A 16593-nucleotide genomic window follows, 5' to 3' on the forward strand; every position below is an offset into this window, starting at 1 on the left:
AAAACTTTACTTATAGAAATAGGTAGCTGACCCTATGTGGTGTGTGTGCTATACCTGTGATTCAGAAGAAAAAAGAGGTGCGTACCAGTTTAGGTTTGGGTAATAAGCACACAAAACTGTCTCAGGACCCCCTAACCTCTTTCCCTTTGGGAACAGTTTTGACTTTCCCAGTGTCCCCAAGTACTGGTGGGAATGAAATGAAAAGGGGCACGGATGCTGTTCCCTAAGGCAGACAGCCAGCCTCTTCCTTTCCTCCATGGAAATCCCCATTGACTGCAGGGAGGGGAAGCAGCTGGTCTGGAAGCCCCCAGCTGGCCCCAGTCTATTTAGGGAACTTGAAGCCCCCCCTGTTCTAAGTCACTTTGCCTCCACTTCCTAACAGCATCTGAAGCAAATGTTGTTTGTAGTTTTGCCACATCTGGTAGATATATGTACTTGAATTGCATTTTTATGAAAGCACCACATTTACTTTTGGCTTGTAGAAAATTACATTGCAGTAGGTAGAGTGGTTTTAGGGAGGTGGAGATAGAAAGAGGAGAACGTGAAAGTGAGATTTTAGTCAAAATGGGACAGCATACCAACCTGGGAGACAGGTGATACCGATGGAACTGGCGGTTGTTGTGAAGTTCATCTGCATTGATACTTTGTATTATTTATATATAAGTAATGAAAAATTCAGGCTTTATTGGCTTGGTTTCTGTGGGAAAATAGCTAATGGGCTGATGGTATCACTCTACTTCAACATGCTAGAGAATTACTCAGACGCTTGTCAGATGCCTGAGCCACATACTTACTTGAGAATGTGCCATCATGGGAAGCTTTCATTCACCAAGGTCACTGAGAGGGCAGCTGAGGGAGACGTGCTGAACTTCAAATGCTTCTTGCTGCTTGTGTCAGTAGCAACGCTACAGAAGTAAGGAGCTGACTTGCCAAAAAAAGAAAAGTTCAGAGGAAACTGACTTGTTTTGATTGAGAATAGCAGATAACTGAGCAGTCACTAAAGAATCCTGTTTTTTATTATTGTGTTTCATTTTATAAACTTAAACATAAAATGTGGGTCGCCTTATCGCTAGTCATTGCTGCAATGTTCTTCTTTAAAATTGTATGTATTACAGTAATCTACATTGTAAGTACAGAATTTTTCATGCCACCTTTTAAAGATTAGAAACCTTATATACAAAAAGAATCCTGTATTTTTTTATATAAGTGAATGGAATTTGGGGTCTGGGTTTAAGAAAGTGATTTAGTTTTTAGCTCATTGTATGGTGCCATTGGTCCTTATTTATCAATATAATTTTATTCTTGGACTACTTATCTTAAAACCACATTCTGTAGTTATATGTAATACTACAGTGTTTCCAATAACCTTGTTCTTTAGATAGAATGAGCAGCATAATGACCTTTAAAACTTCCATCAGCCTATAAAAGTCATGCTTTTAAGGCAATAATATCTCACCCAATGATATATAACATATTTACATGTAAATTGTATTCAACTGAAAGTGGAGTAAGAGAACCCGATTGGCCTTTCTATTTGAAACAATTAAAAATCTGGACAAAGTATATGGGGGAAAAATTACTCGAGATATTGGACATCAAACAGCAAAGGACGTTGGTCCTGAAAAACAGGAAACAAAGGGAGCACTACTGTTGCCTTAGCCTACTGCCTGGAGAAAGGTTCTAGGCTCCTGGGTGGGGAAGCCAGGCAGCTAGAGTTTGCAGGGCAGATACCAGAGAGGAGAGAGCTCTGAAGGTGCGGAGTGTCCTCCTTGAGTATTCAAGTGAGTTCTGATCAGTGCATGCATGTGAAGAAACTACCTGAAGCCAGGGAAAGGGTCATCCAAAAGAATTAGAGCAATGCGTGGTTCCCACATAGGGCCTGCTTCCAGCAACAAGAGTGAGAAACCTCAACAGCAGGGGGCACTGGTTAGAATACTAAGAAGGGTCTTGCCTCAGTAGCAAAGGGAAAAATTAATCCTAGACTAAACACAGCTTTGGTCCTACCCAGCAAGGCTTTAAGCAAAACCAAGAAAGATCGATTTGATTCCAAGTAACTAACTATATGTTCCAGAACAAAGTATAAAAATATGAAAATAACCAGTACCCAACTGGGTAAAATATCTGATAGCCAATCCAAAATTACCAGGAATGCAAACAAGGAGGAAAATAAGAACAATAATCAGAAAAGTTAATCAAGATTAACCCTTAAATGACACCACAGATGATAGAATTAGTAGACAGAGACATTAAAACAGTTATTATGACTGTAGTCCATATGTTCAAGAAACTAGAGGAAAGATGCAGCATGTCTAGTAGAGACAGATGTGAAAAAGAAATCAAAATTCTAGAGATGAAAACTACAATGTCTGAGATTTAAAAAAAACAAAAAACTGATTAATGGCACATTAGATGTTGCAGAAGAAAAACTTAACCTGAAGACATAACCATAGAAACTATCTTAAATGAAACAGAAAAGGGCTGAAAGAAACAAAAGCATCGGGAGCTTTGGGGCAATTTCAAGTGGTGAAAAATACGTATGATTAGAGTTCCGCAAAAGAGAAAGAAAAAGGGTGAAAATATTCTAAGAAATAATGGCCAAAATTGTTCCTAATTTGACAGAAGCTCAGCAGACCCCAAGTACAAGAAACATGAAGATAATTACAGCAAGGCACACAACTTAATCAGATTTTTTAAGACCAATGATAAAGAGAAAATCTTAAAAAATACATAGAGGATAAAAGACACATTTTGGACAGAGAAACAAAAATAAATTGACAGCTGATTCCTTATCAGAAACAGTACAGACTGGAAGACAGTGGGGCAGAATGTTTAAAGTCCAGATGGTCCCTGACTTATGAGGGTTAATCTTACTATTTTTCAACCTTTTGATGTGTGAAAGCAATATGCATAATAAATTACATGTGATATTCAACACTTTACTATAAAAAAGGCCTTGGGTTAGATGATTTTGCTCAGCTGCAGGCTAATGTAAGTGTTCTGAACACGTTTAAGGTAGGCCAGGCTGAACTATTATGTTTGATAGGTTAGGTGTATTAAGTGCATTTTCAACTTAGCACATTTTCAGTGTACGATGGGTTTATTAGGACATAACCCAATGATAGGTTGAGTGCCTATACTGAAAGAAATTCTCAACCTAGAATTGTCTACCCAGTTAAAATGTCTTTTAAAAACTAAAGTAAAATAAAGATTTTTATTTTTTTTTTAAGACAGCAAAAGCTGAAAGAATTCATAACTAGCCAACCTGAAGTACAAGAAATGTTAAAAGGTGTCCTTCTGGCAGAATGAAAATTACATCTACTCAAAGGGATGCTGAGCACCAGAAATAGTAACCACGTCAGTGACCATAAAGACTTTTGTTTTTAAGTCTCTTTGAAAGATAAATAACTATATATAAAGTAAAAATAATAGAAATGTAGTGAGGGGTTTATAAAACATGTGGAAACGAAATATGACAATAGCACAAAGTCTAGGAGGAGAGAAATGGAAGTACATTTTTGTTAGATTTTTATACTATATGTGAAGTAGTATAATATCACTTGAAGGTAGACTGTGAAAAGCCAAATATGTGTATCATAAATACTAAGGAAACTGCTAAAATAACACAACAAAGAGTTAGACTTAATAAACCAACAAAGAAATAAAATGAAATCATTAAAAATAATCTAAAGAAGACAGAAAAAGAGGAGAAAGGGAACAAAGAACAGGACAAAGAGAAAAAGAACAGCAAGCTAGTAAACCCAACTATATTGATAATCCCATTAAATGTAAATGGTTTAAATACCCTAATATTAAAAGACAGATTGGCAGATTAGATAAAAATGCAAAACCCAAAACTATATGCTGCCAACAAGAAACCCACTTTAAACATAAAGGCATAAGTAGGTTAAAGGAAAAAATGCTAAGACTAATCAAAAGAAAACTGGAGTGGTATCAAAATAGAACTAGAGCTAAGAATATTGTGAAGGATAAAGAGGATTGTTTCATAATTGTAACGGGGCTGTTCCATCAGCAGGACCTACTAATCCTAAGTGTTTATGTGTCTAATAATAAAGCGTCAACATACATGAAGCGAAACTAACTGCAAGGAAAAATAGACCAGACCACAAATACAGTCAGACGTTTAAATCCCTTCTCAGAACAAGTAGACAGAAAGTGAATAAGAATATAGAAGACTTGAACAATACTACAATCCAACTCGACCTAACTGGTATTAATAGAATACTCCACCTAACAACAGCAGAATACCCATTCTTTTCGAATAGACATGGAATATTTGCCAAGATAGACCATATTCTGGACCACAAATTAAGTCTTAATAACTTTTAAAGGATTCAAATCCTACAAAACATGTTCTGCAACCACAATGGAATTAAACTAGAAATCAACACTGAAAGGCATCTGGAAAAATGTCAAATATTTGGAAACTAAATAAACCACAGAGAGGGAGAAAACCTTTGCAAATCATCTCTCTGATACTTGTATCCAGAATATAGAAAGAACTCTCAAAACCCAATAATGAAAAAACAAACAAGTCTTTAAAAATGAGTAAAACATTTGAATAGACACTTCACCCAGGAAAATATATGGGTGATAAGCACATGAAAATATTAGGGAAATGCAAATTAAAACCGCAGTGAGATACCACTATTTATCTGTTAGAAGATGTAAATAAAAGGACTGACACACCAAATGTTGGCAAGACTGCAGAAGAACTAGAACACTGCCGGTAGGAAGGAAGTACCTACAGAGTACAATGCATTAGTTTGCTCCAGCTGCCATAACAAAGTACCACACACTGGGTTTGGCTTAAACCACAGTAGTGAATTTTCTCACAGTTCTGGATGCTAGAAGTCCAAAACCAAAGTGGCAGCAGGGTTGGTTTCTTCTGAGGCCTCTCTCCTTGGCTTGCAGGCTCCCTGGTCCTTACCTGGCCTCTTCCCTGTGTCTGTACAACTCTGGTGTCTGTTGCTCTTCTTATAGGACACTAGTCCCATTGAGTCAGGGTCCCAACCTTCTGACCTCATTTAATCTCAATCAGCTCTTGAAGGCCCCATCTCCAAATAGTCATGTTGGAGCTTAAGGTTTCAACATAAGGATTTGTAGGGGGACACAGTTCAGTTCATTAAATATGATAAATCACTTCTAGGCCTAGTTTGAGACCTTGAGCATTCACCTGGGATTGGATCTGAACCACCTTTTTAAAAAGTTGCAGAACAGTGTAGGCCTCTAAGTATTTAAAAAAGATAAATTAGATGACAGGGTAGTCATGAGTTCTTTCCTAATTCAGTTTCCTCATCAAGCCTCGACCAGCCAAGTGCCAGATGGGATGAGTCAGCTCCCGCCTCCGTCTCCTCCCCCCAGGTCCCCGCAGACTGCTCCTTTGCCACTGTCCCAAGAGAAGCATAAAGGGGACAGTAAAATAATGTGATACAATTTCCCTCCGTCTTGTTATGTTTTCCTGCTGCAGCCGCTTATTATCTCTGGGGAGGAGCTTTGCAAGTGGGGTTGGGGGGATGGAGAGAGTGAAAACAAAGGGGAAATGCTAAATTACATGGGCCGCTGCCTTTTTGCTAACGAGCTCCTTGGAGAGAAAGACCAGCTCAGCTAAGTGAAAGCAGTTTTAGTCATCCTGCGCCTTCCTCCCTCCTTCTCTTCCCTTCCCCTCCATCTTCTCTCCTCTTAAAGGGGATACAGAATGATGATTTAATTGCCAGCAGGACCTTGGGACAAAACCCATGCCCAGAATATAACGGTTAATTTTCAGAAGATGAGCTTCTTCCTCAAAAACCATAATTTTATTACTAAATACTGAGTTTCCAAACAGTGAAACATTATTAACTTGGTTTGTTTTATGAAAGTTAGTGGAGATTCTCATGGCATGCCACCTGTCAGTCAAATGGCTGATGAATGAATATGAGTACACTGCAAAAATTCTAGGAGAGAGGAGCAGTGTGTCAAGAATTGAATGGGTTCGTCTGCTCTTCGCAGCATTTTTGGCCTGCACAAAGACAGTAGTCTTCGTTTCCTAAAGACTGAAGCTCAGTTTATCGTCACACTTGTGAGGGTCTCTCTTTTAAAATAGTGCTTGTTCTCAATCAGAGCAGTTCCTGTTTGCTTCATATTTTAGTTCTTGCGTATTGGGTTTAGCTTCAGATTTTGATTGCTTCAAGTAGGAACTACAGAAAGTGTGGCTGTTAAAGTTAAGGGGAAAAAATCTCATAAAACTAATGATAACCCTTTTTTCTTATAAAAGAAACATATATGGATAGATCCAGTTTGTTTTCAAGTTTTCTTTTTCTATCATAAATAATCTACAATGTACTTCATATACATAATTATGCTTGTATATTCCGTCATAGAATAATAGTCCCTATTGTGTATTCAACATTAAACCAGGGTCCTTTGCTCCTTTATTTCATTTTAATTTTGAAATAAGCCCCATAATATAAATACGTTTATACTCAGACTGTATTTCCAGATAAAGAACCAAAGGCTCACTGAAGTACCTTACCCTAAAACACACGAGTCGTACAGGAGTGGAGCCCTTCCCTGCACTCCTCGCAGTCTGGATCAGGCTTCTACTAACCCCCAGACTTCAGTTACCACGTGGAGCTTTTACACTTGTGGTTCCCATTCCTCATTAGCCCAGGGAAGCCGCACAACTAGCTCGAGCCCATTTCTGCACCTGTTAGCGGGCATCCAAAAGCCTGTCCTACCTCACCTGTCTCACAGGGACTGGGGACCTGCTCAGCTGTGGTCATTATGGTAACATGAGGAAAGTGGGGGGAAGAAACCTCCGTAGCAGACCAGCGGAATAGGAAGAATAGAATGTAATCAATGTACTACCTGTGTAGGTGTGACCTCTATGCATCCTTTTGGAAATGAATGCAAAGAAAGCATATGTGATAGAGAAATCAGCTGTTGGGCAGCAGCAGCATCGCCTTAGAACTGTCTGTCTTGGGTTTTGCCAGCCCACTGAAGTTAATTTCCAGAGCACATTCCAAACATAGTTATGGAATATTTTCCCTGAAATGGTTAAGTAAAATTGGGATGGCTTTTAGCTTATTTCAGTGGATGATGGTATGGGAGTCAATAATCCACGTCTCAACGCTGATCTTTAAAAAGTAGCAAGCCTGTTCTTTTTAAGGACAAACTCTTGGTGTTAATATATGTGTATCATTTTGGAAATTTTTTTACGGGTCATAAGGGGTTACTTACTGCTAATTTAGCTATGCCTAGTTTTTTAAGATGCAATTTGGAAAGATGCTACACTGAGTGTAAGCCATGTAACATATTCTTAAATGAATGTTCAAGTTTGAAAGATTAAAATTGCAAAGTAAATGAATTTACAAATTCATGTGACTTTATTTACTGTAACTGAAATATCAGGAGCTCGATAAGATGTGCAGATTCCAATTGCAAACAGAGCTCATAACGTTTCTTTGTGCAGTTTTAGCCCTGGTGAGTGTATCCTTCCCCGCTGTGGGGCAGTGACATTAAATGCCATGGTGTCAGGGAGGCAGTTGGGATCTGTGGTAAGGGCCAGGCCTTTGGAGTCACACTGTCTGCATTTGAATTCCAGCTCCCCTGATTATTAGCTGTGTGATTTGGGGCACACTGTGACACTTTTCCTAATCTGCAAAATGGAGGTAATGGAAATAGAATAACACTGACCTTGTGAGATTGTAGGAATTAAATGAGATACGGTGCATGTAAAGTGCTTAGCATAGTACCCGCGGTGTTACCATGGGAGTTGCCAGGACACCAAATTATAACCACGAAAATTGATAAGTAAAAGAAAGGAATCTGAAAATTCAAAAAGGAGCCACAAAAGACGGCTTTTTTTTTTTGCACTATCATGAGTTGTGCCTGTTTGGCTTCGAGCTGCCCCTGCAGACCAGGAAGCATGAGGACGAAGCCAACCCCAGAGGACAACAGACAGAAGCCATGGGACGGCAGGGCTCAGGCTAGCCCGCCATGTGCCACCTCTGGTCCTCCTGGCATGGGCACAGGAAGGACGTTGTCTTCCTGAGCAAGCCAGCATGGGGGTATTCCTGGGAACCACAGCTGAAAGGAGACTGAGCCACACCACCCTTACAATCAGAACAAGTAAAGGGAAAAGATTATGGGGGAGGGGAGACTTCTCACTCTTAGTAGTCTTTTAACTAAAACTGTTAGTCCTGTATCATATTTGAGTTCTTTCGCTTATGCTTGAAGGCCGTGCAAGAAAGTTACAGAACTTTGTTTCTTTTGTCTATGTCTGGTCAGTCAGACCCTCTGCTTCACATTTATTTTTCTTTCCCCCTAAAAGAATTCCCTCTAATCTCATTTTCCCAAAGGTAGGCCCATTGACTTTACATACAGAATGCGTTGGTGACATCTCTTCCTGACTCTTCCCCACTCCAGCAGTATTCCTTTGGCTAGAAAATACCCAGTTACGAATTTTAAATTTTAATCTATCTGATAATCAAATTTCAGGCATGTACATGTGGAATTATCCAATGTCTGTGCATAACTATATAAATATACACCATAGAGTCACATTGCTTAGAGGAATAGAAAATTACCTGGGAGTTTGCACACACAAAAATTATTTATAGGGGTTGTTTCTGGGAAGCAGTATTATGGGAAAAGGACTTGACTTTCTCCTTCTGCTGTTTTTTACTGGTATGTTGAAAAAATTTTTGTAAGTAAAATTTTTTTTAACTAATAGAAAAGTTAGTTAGGGATGGGCTCCCTACCACTAAGAGAAATTATAGTTTCCTTTACAAAAGAAGAGAAAACACTTTCATTCAAGGCCATTGAAATAAATTGGAATAATCTGAGCTGTGTAATACTGGCAAAATATGTGAGCACAAGATGGTAATTTTTATAGTAATTGAACATGACTTCCATCTCAGAAAGTCATAAGTTAAGAATGTATTGTGTTCATTCTTTTTATATAAAAAGCAAAGAATGAAAAAGATTCACTTTAAACTAAAACGTAAAAAGTGACTTACCCCAGGTGTCCCAATGGTCTAGTTATTGGTCTGTCCACAGGGACCAGGGCCTGGACACCTCGGTGTCTCCAGAGTGAGCACTCAGCAAAGGATGCTGGGTTAAATGAAACACCAGTGTGTCCTTTCACACAGTAAAGGCGCTCATTGGCCACCAGGAAAGATGAGTGCACTCTTACCGGACACTCGGACAGGACCCCAACTCCCCAAGTGTCCCTAGGAATAAAACAGAGGTCAGCTTTTGAATGCAGTCATGAGCTGTGCAGGTAGATGTTAACCTGGCTGCCCAGAAAAAAACCCCAGAACACCCGTCTCCACTAAGACAAGAAAATGGAAATCCCAATGGTAGCAGCACTGTCAGTTTTCATTAGAATGATTTTTCATCTCTCTTCTTTCAGTCACCTGATGTTTATACTGGACCATTTTTCCTCAGATACATCCTCTTAGGGTAGCTTATTTAATTATCAAAATGACCATTAAATATAAGTGATTTTGTCCCTCACAATCAAAGAAGAAGGGAAGAAACAAAGAAACCTGCTCCGCAAGAAGTTTTCATAGTGTTTCCTAATTCTGTAATCATCCTCCATTTTACTCATCTATTTTAAAAAGTATCGAGGGCCGAATATTGCCAGGCACTGTGTTTTCACAGGATCTTGGCCAGAAGGCTGAGAAGCAATGGGCACTGTATTTACAACTCAAGATATAGTTTTGCTTAATGAAGACTTTAAATTTCTGAGTTACTGCATCAGAAAGAAAATCTTCATTTCAATTATATCATAGTGTAATTAACCACTATAGGCTTCTTGGTTGTTCAATCATCTATTAGAGAGGAAAGAAATGTGTACGAGGCATTCCACCTCAGATCATGAACTGAGAAACAAAAAGTGAGTAAAAATACTTATTTTCTGAACCAAAATAAAGCTGGATGGTTTAGTCAGTAGGAAAAAGTAGTTGATTTAAGGAGAAGTCAGAAAAATTATTTCACAAACACAACAAAATTTTTAACTACAACAATATTTTGTTGTTTTTCTGATTAGTTCATTCATTTATTCTTTTCTTTAGATTCCACATATAAGTGAGATCATGTAGTATTTGTCTTTCTCTGTCTGACTTATTTCACTTAACATAATGTTCTCTAGGTCCATCCATGTTGTTGCAAATGGTAAGATTTCATTCTTCTTTATGGTTGCACACTACTCCATTGTATAAATGTACCACAGTTTCTTAATCCAGTCGTCTACCGATGGGTGTTTCAGTTGTTTCCATGTCTTGGACATTGTGTATAGTGCTGCAATAAACATAGGGGTGCATAAATTTTTTTGAATTAGAGTTTTGGATTTCTCCGGATAGATACCTAGGAGTGGAATTGCTGGATCATAAGGTAGTTCCATTTTCAGATTTTTGAGATACCTCCATACTGTTTTCCATAGTGGCTGCACCAATCTGCAATCCCACCAACAGTGCACAAGGGTTCCCTTTTCTCCACATCCTTGTCAGCACTTGTTGTTTGTTGATTTATTGATGATAGCCATTTTGACTGGGGTGAGGTGGTATCTCATTGTGGTTTTTATTTGTATTTCTCTAACGATTAGTGAGGTTGAGCATTTTTTCATGTCTATTTGCCATCTGTATGTCCTTTTCAGAAAAATGTCTCTTCATGTCCTCTGCCCATTTTTTAATTGGGTTGTTTGTTTTTTTGGAGTTGAGTTGAGTGAGTTTTTTATAAATTTTGGATTTTAACCCCTTATCGGATATATCATTGGCAAATATCTTCTCCCATTCAGTAGGGTCCCTTTTTGTTTTATTGATGGTTTCCTTTGCTGTGAAAAAACTTTTTAGTTTGATGTAATCCCACATGTTAATTTTTACTCTTACTTCCCTTGCCCGAGGGGATATATAAGTAAAAATCTTACTCTGGGTGATGTCTGTAAAGTTTCTTCCTATATTTTCTTCTAGGAGTTTTGTGGTTTCAGGTCTTACATTTAAGTCTTTAATCCATTTTGAATTTATTCTTGTGTATGGTGTAAGGAGGTGGTCCAGCTTCATTTTTTTGCATGTGTCTGTCCAGGTTTCCCAGCACCATTTATTGGATAGACTGGCTTTACCCCGCCGTAAATTCTTGCTTCCATTGTCATAGATTAAATGACCATATAGCCATGGATTTATTTCTGGGTTCTCTGTCCTGTTCCATTGATCTATGTGTCTGTTTTTATGCAAGTACCATGCTGTTTTGATTACTGTAGCCTTGTAGTATAATTTGATGTCAGGTATCATGATACCTCCCACTTTGTTCTTATTTCTCAAGATTGCAGAGGCTATCCGGAGTCTTTTATGGTTCCATATAAATTTTAGGATTATATGTTCTATTTCTGTGAAAAATGTCCTTGGTAGTATGTTAGGAATTGCATTGAATCTGTATATTGCCTTAGGCAGTATGAACATTTTAAGGATATTAATTCTTCCTATCCATGAGCATGCTATGTGTTTCCATCTATTTGTATTTTCTTTACTTTCTCTCTTCAGTGTCTTATAATTTTCTGAGTATAGGTCTTTTTCTTCTTTGGTTAAATTTATTCCCAGGTATTTTATAGTCTTTGAAGCAATTGTAAATGAGACTGTTTTCTTAATTTCTCCTTCTGATATTTTATTATTGGTATATACAAATGCAACTGGTTTCTGAATATTAATTTTGTACCTGCTACTTTACTAAATTCATTTATCAGTTCTAATAGTTTTTTGGTGGAGTCTTTAGGGTTCTCTATATACAGTATCATGTCATCTGCATATAAGGACAATTTCACTTCCTCCTTACCAATTTGGATGCCTTTTATTTCTTTTCTTGTCTGATTGCTGTGGCTAGAACAGCAGTATGTTGAATAGAAGTGGAGAAAGTGGGCATTCTTGCCTTGTTCCTGATCTTAAAGGGAGTGGTTTTAGCTTTTCCCCATTGTGTATGATGTTAGCTATGGGTTTATTATGTATGGCCTTTATTATGTTGAGATATGGTCCCTCTAGTCCCACTTTCTTAAGAGTTTTTATCATAAATTGCTGCTGGATTTTGTCAAATGCTTTTTCTGCATCTATTGATATGATCATAGGATTTTTATTTTTCATTTTGGTAATGTGATGTATCACATTAATTGATTTGTGGATGTTGAACCACCCTTGCATACCAGGAATGAATCCCACTTGATCATGGTGTGTGATCTTTTTAATGTATTGCTGAATTCTGTTCGCTAATGTTTTTTTCTTTTTTCTTTTTTTTTTAGAGATTTTATTGGGGTGGGGAACAGGACTTTTTTATTGGGGAATAGTGTGTACTTCCAGGACTTTTTTTTTTCCAAGTCAAGTTGTTGTCTTTCAATCTTAGTTGTGGAGGGTGCTGTTCAGCTTCAAGTTGTTGTCCTTTCAGTCTTAGTTGTGGAGAACGCAGCTCAGCTCCAGGTCCAGTTGCCTTTGCTAGTTGCAGAGGGCGCAGCCCACCATCCCTTGCGGGAGTCGAAACCGGCAACCTTGTGGTTGAGAGGACACGCTCCAACCAACTGAGCCATCCGGGAGGCAGCTCAGCTCAAGGTGCCGTGTTTAATCTTAGTTGCAGGGTGCGGAGCCCACCATCCCTTGCGGGACTCGAGGAATTGAACTGGCAACCTTGTGGTTGAGAGCCCACTGGCCCATGTGGGAATCGAACCAGCAGCCTTCAGAGTTAGGAACATGGAGCTCTAACCGCCTGAGCCACCGGGCCGGGCCCTGTTCGCTAATGTTTTGTTGAGGATTTTTGCATCTATGTTCATAAGGATATCAGCCTGTAGTTTCCTTTTTTTGTAATATGTTCATCTGATTTGGGGATCAGGGTGATAGTGGCCTCATAAAAAGTGTTTGGGAGCCTTCCCTCCTTCTGGATTTTTTGGAATAGTTTGAGGAGAATAGGTGATAATTCTTTTTTGAATGTTTTGTAAAATTCACCCGTAAAGCCATCTGTTCCAGGGCTTTTGTTTGTTGGGAGCGTGTTGATTACTGATTCAATTTCCCTGGTGGTAATCAGTCTATTCAGATTTTCCGTTTCTTGAGTTAGCCTTGGAAGGTTGTATGCTTCTAGAAAATTGTCCATTTCGTCCAGATTGTCTAATTTGTTGGCATATAGTTGCTCATAGTAATTTCTTAAAATTTTTTGTATTTCTGTGGTGTCTCTTGTCACTTCTCCTCTTTCATTTCTGATTTTATTAATTTGGGTCCTCTCTCTCTTTTTTTTTTTTGATGAGTCTAGCTAAAGGTTTGTCAATTTTGTTCATCTCTAAAAACCAGCTCTTGGATTCATTGATCTTTTGAGGGGTTTTTTTTGTCTCTATTTCATTTATTTCCGCTCTGAGCTTTATTATCTCCTTCCTTGTACTCCCTTTGGGCTTATTTTGCTGTTCTTTTTCCAGATCCCATAAGTTACAACAATATTTTGTTTAAGTAGAAATTATGAAGCTATCACTTTATGAAACAGAATTTTTAATATAATTTTTCTACTCATGCCAAAGAATATTCTACTTTTACTTTTAATGACTACTTTTAACTATCTGAATATTTTCTCTTAAATTTTTTTTCAATTACAGTTGACACACAATATAGTATTAGTTTCAGGTGTACAACATGGTGATTAGACATTTACTAGTTTTAATGTATGATTATAAAGCCTATTCAGAGAACTCATCATTTCTCCAAAATAAGCTTAACCTGAAATCGGTAAAAATCTGGAAGATTCAATGTAGTTAAAAATGAGGGTCATGAAGGGCAAAAACCCATGTTTTTCAGCGTTTGTCAAAGAATCCATTAATGCAGCATGACAAGTAAGTACAATTTCATGGCTCCCTCGTTATTTTAAGCAGGAGGCCTCCTTAGAGAGCTCACAAAGAGTCGACCCAGATCGTCACTGACCCCGGGCGCGGGGCCAGAGGTCAGCTCCCAAGGGCTGTCCGAATTCTTTTTTCTCGTAGGATGTGCTGACTCTTGTCTGGGGGCTACAATCCTTCGATACCAGTTTTTTATTGGGAGAGAATTTGATGTTAACATCATTCCATGTTGCGGCTGCTCAGGAGCAGAAGTTTTCTTTTAAGAACAGATTTACTGGAGATGCTTCTTTGTCCACAGGGCAGAGAGTCCCTCAGCTCTGCAGCCTCTGTGCTTTCGTGTCTGTTGTTGCTTATCCCAAATAAGTCGTCCTGATTCTGGGAACTGATGATTGCATCATTGGGACAGAACATGGGAATCTTTTGATTAAACTCATTTCTTCCCCCATTTGAGAGAAATAAGCTGGAAATAGAGGGAAGACATTTCATACTTCCCGGCATTGAGTATTTGGGCTCCCAACTTTGTGAGAGAATCAGAATAACCAAAAGATGTACACTCTGGTTCACGACAGCCCATAGACCAGCGCCAGGAACCACACAAATCACACTCTACCTGTATCAGCCTTGGTTGTGCATCAGCCAAAAGTTAATGGTGGAGAGTTGAATTCTCATGTGTACAAAGATAGTGTGTAAATAGGCAGGCAGGGCAGTCGTTATCCACAACAGAAGCTTCTGATGGGCCCAAATACACGGGGTTTTCTTACCTCGCGTGGATTTAGACTTAACCTGCCTCCTGCTGAATTCCACCCTGGAGTGAAGAGTGTTGCAGCCGCAGAAGTAGCAGCCATAAGTCTGGGTAACGCTGTCATGTTAGTTTATCCCTGTGGCTCAGTGTGATCATTCATTTCCTTTTCTGAAACTACCAAATGCTGGTTCCTTTTTCCAAATCCATAGTCCCACACAGACTCTGGAGGCATCTTAAAATGCCCATGTGAGAATGCAGTTAGGCAGGAAAACTGCTATAGACTACCTGATGTGAGTTGTCCCCAGACAACTGGGGAAACTATGGACCGTTTCCCACCAGGGTCCCTTGTGTTTGGTGTCCCAGTGCGTCAGCAGTAAGCGTCAGTTTCTTTTTGGGTTCTCCTCGGATATATGCAGCCACTGTAGTAACCAGAGAAAAAAATGTGATGCCCCTGCTAGGAACAGAAACTTCAGGAGTACACGTAGCCATACACGTACCTACAGTTTTAAAATACAGGCAGTACCCACCTACAAGCAGCTTGTGCGCCGAAACTTTATTTTAGTTAATTGCTTGAAACACAAAGCACATTTTCCCAAAGACATGTTATAAATGGTACCTATATCCCAAGCAGGTTCCAGGGGCCTTTTTAGCCCATAAGGTATCTAAAGTACAGTCCTGTGCAGTTAGGAGGACAGGCGCTAGCGCCAGCTATCAGTGTTTTATGCGTCCGGCCACGTGCAGAGTATGACCTGTTGCCCTCCTCCCTCACGCTGTCTGGGTCCAGGAGGTTAAGGAGGACTGCAAGTGCACAGGTCCCCTCCGCCACCGAGCTTCCTTCTCCGTGCTCAGGGGAATGGGGAGTGGACAGGAGTAGCCGTCAGAAGCGTCCCGGCCACACTGATGGAGCCAGCCCTTCTCGTACTGTAATGTGCCACAGATCACTCGGGACTTGCTAAAATTGCAGATTCTGGCTTAGCAGGCCCGGGCAGGCTCGGAGATGTGACTTTCCAACAACTGCCAGTGATGCCCACACTACTGGCCCACAGTCTGAGTAGCAAGAGTCTGTCAACATCAGAGGGCGCAGGAGAGGGTGGCAGAGAGAAATCCCGAGTCACTACAGGCCGGAAGTGCAGAGCGAGAGAGCTGGGTTCTATCTTAGAGGCCTTATCTGAGAACTTTTTGCCAGGTGGGGAAGAGCGGACACGCCCTGGATGCCACTGAGTATTGGATGTGTTGCCGCTTCCTCTCGGAGTTCTCTGGCCGTAGCAGGCAGGAGTTTGCCTGACAGCCCTTAGCCCTCGGAAGAGCCAGGCTAAGCGGAACCCCAGGTGTCTTTTCTCCGATGGGATGCAGCATTGCTTTACAAGCATCCTCTGTATGCACAGTGCCTATGAAAACACAGCTGGAAAGACTGACATCGATAAGGAGGGGGTCACCCAGGAGCCTCACAGTTAGGTCCGAGACCAGTGTTTCCATGTGTGAGAACCACTGAGGCATTGGGAGTCTTCCCCAGCTCACCCAGGGTCCCTGATGGAGGTGGGCAAAGAGTGCACTTTGGAAATCTCTGGTCTGACACGGGGCAGTGAGGGGCATGGGCCTGGCTTAATCCTGTCTCCACCCCTAACTAACTGTGACCTTGAGCATGTGCCTTCGTGCCTAAGTGTTCTCTGACCTCATCAATAAAGTGGGGCTAAAATGAGTACCTACCTCTGGGTGGTGGGGGGGCTTATTTCACTTACCCCTGGAAAGCCCAGAGTGTCCCAAAGGGGGGTGGCCAAATGAATCATTGGAGATTACAGGCATGGAGTCAGACTTCGAGTTTTGCTGCTTATTATTACCTGCGTAGCCTCGGACAGGTGATTTAACCCTCTATTACCTTCCTTGTAACGTGCGCATAAAAAAGTACCTACCTCATAGTGTTGTCAAGAGGATAAAATAAGTAAGAGACTCAGCACAGTGCCTGGCACATAGTACGTTCTCAATAAACATCAGTTCTTGT

The 16593-nt window shown here is 40.0% G+C and overlaps 1 protein-coding gene across 1 annotated transcript in view; it reads left to right on the plus strand.

The window, feature by feature from the left end:
* Window positions 1-16593, plus strand: part of MTHFD1L (methylenetetrahydrofolate dehydrogenase (NADP+ dependent) 1 like) — a 187825-nt gene that overhangs the window by 161328 nt on the left and 9904 nt on the right. The gene's annotated exons all lie outside the window — the stretch shown is intronic.

Source organism: Rhinolophus sinicus, linkage group LG05 (assembly GCF_036562045.2).
Source record: "Rhinolophus sinicus isolate RSC01 linkage group LG05, ASM3656204v1, whole genome shotgun sequence".
Taxonomy (NCBI): Eukaryota; Metazoa; Chordata; class Mammalia; order Chiroptera; family Rhinolophidae; genus Rhinolophus; species Rhinolophus sinicus.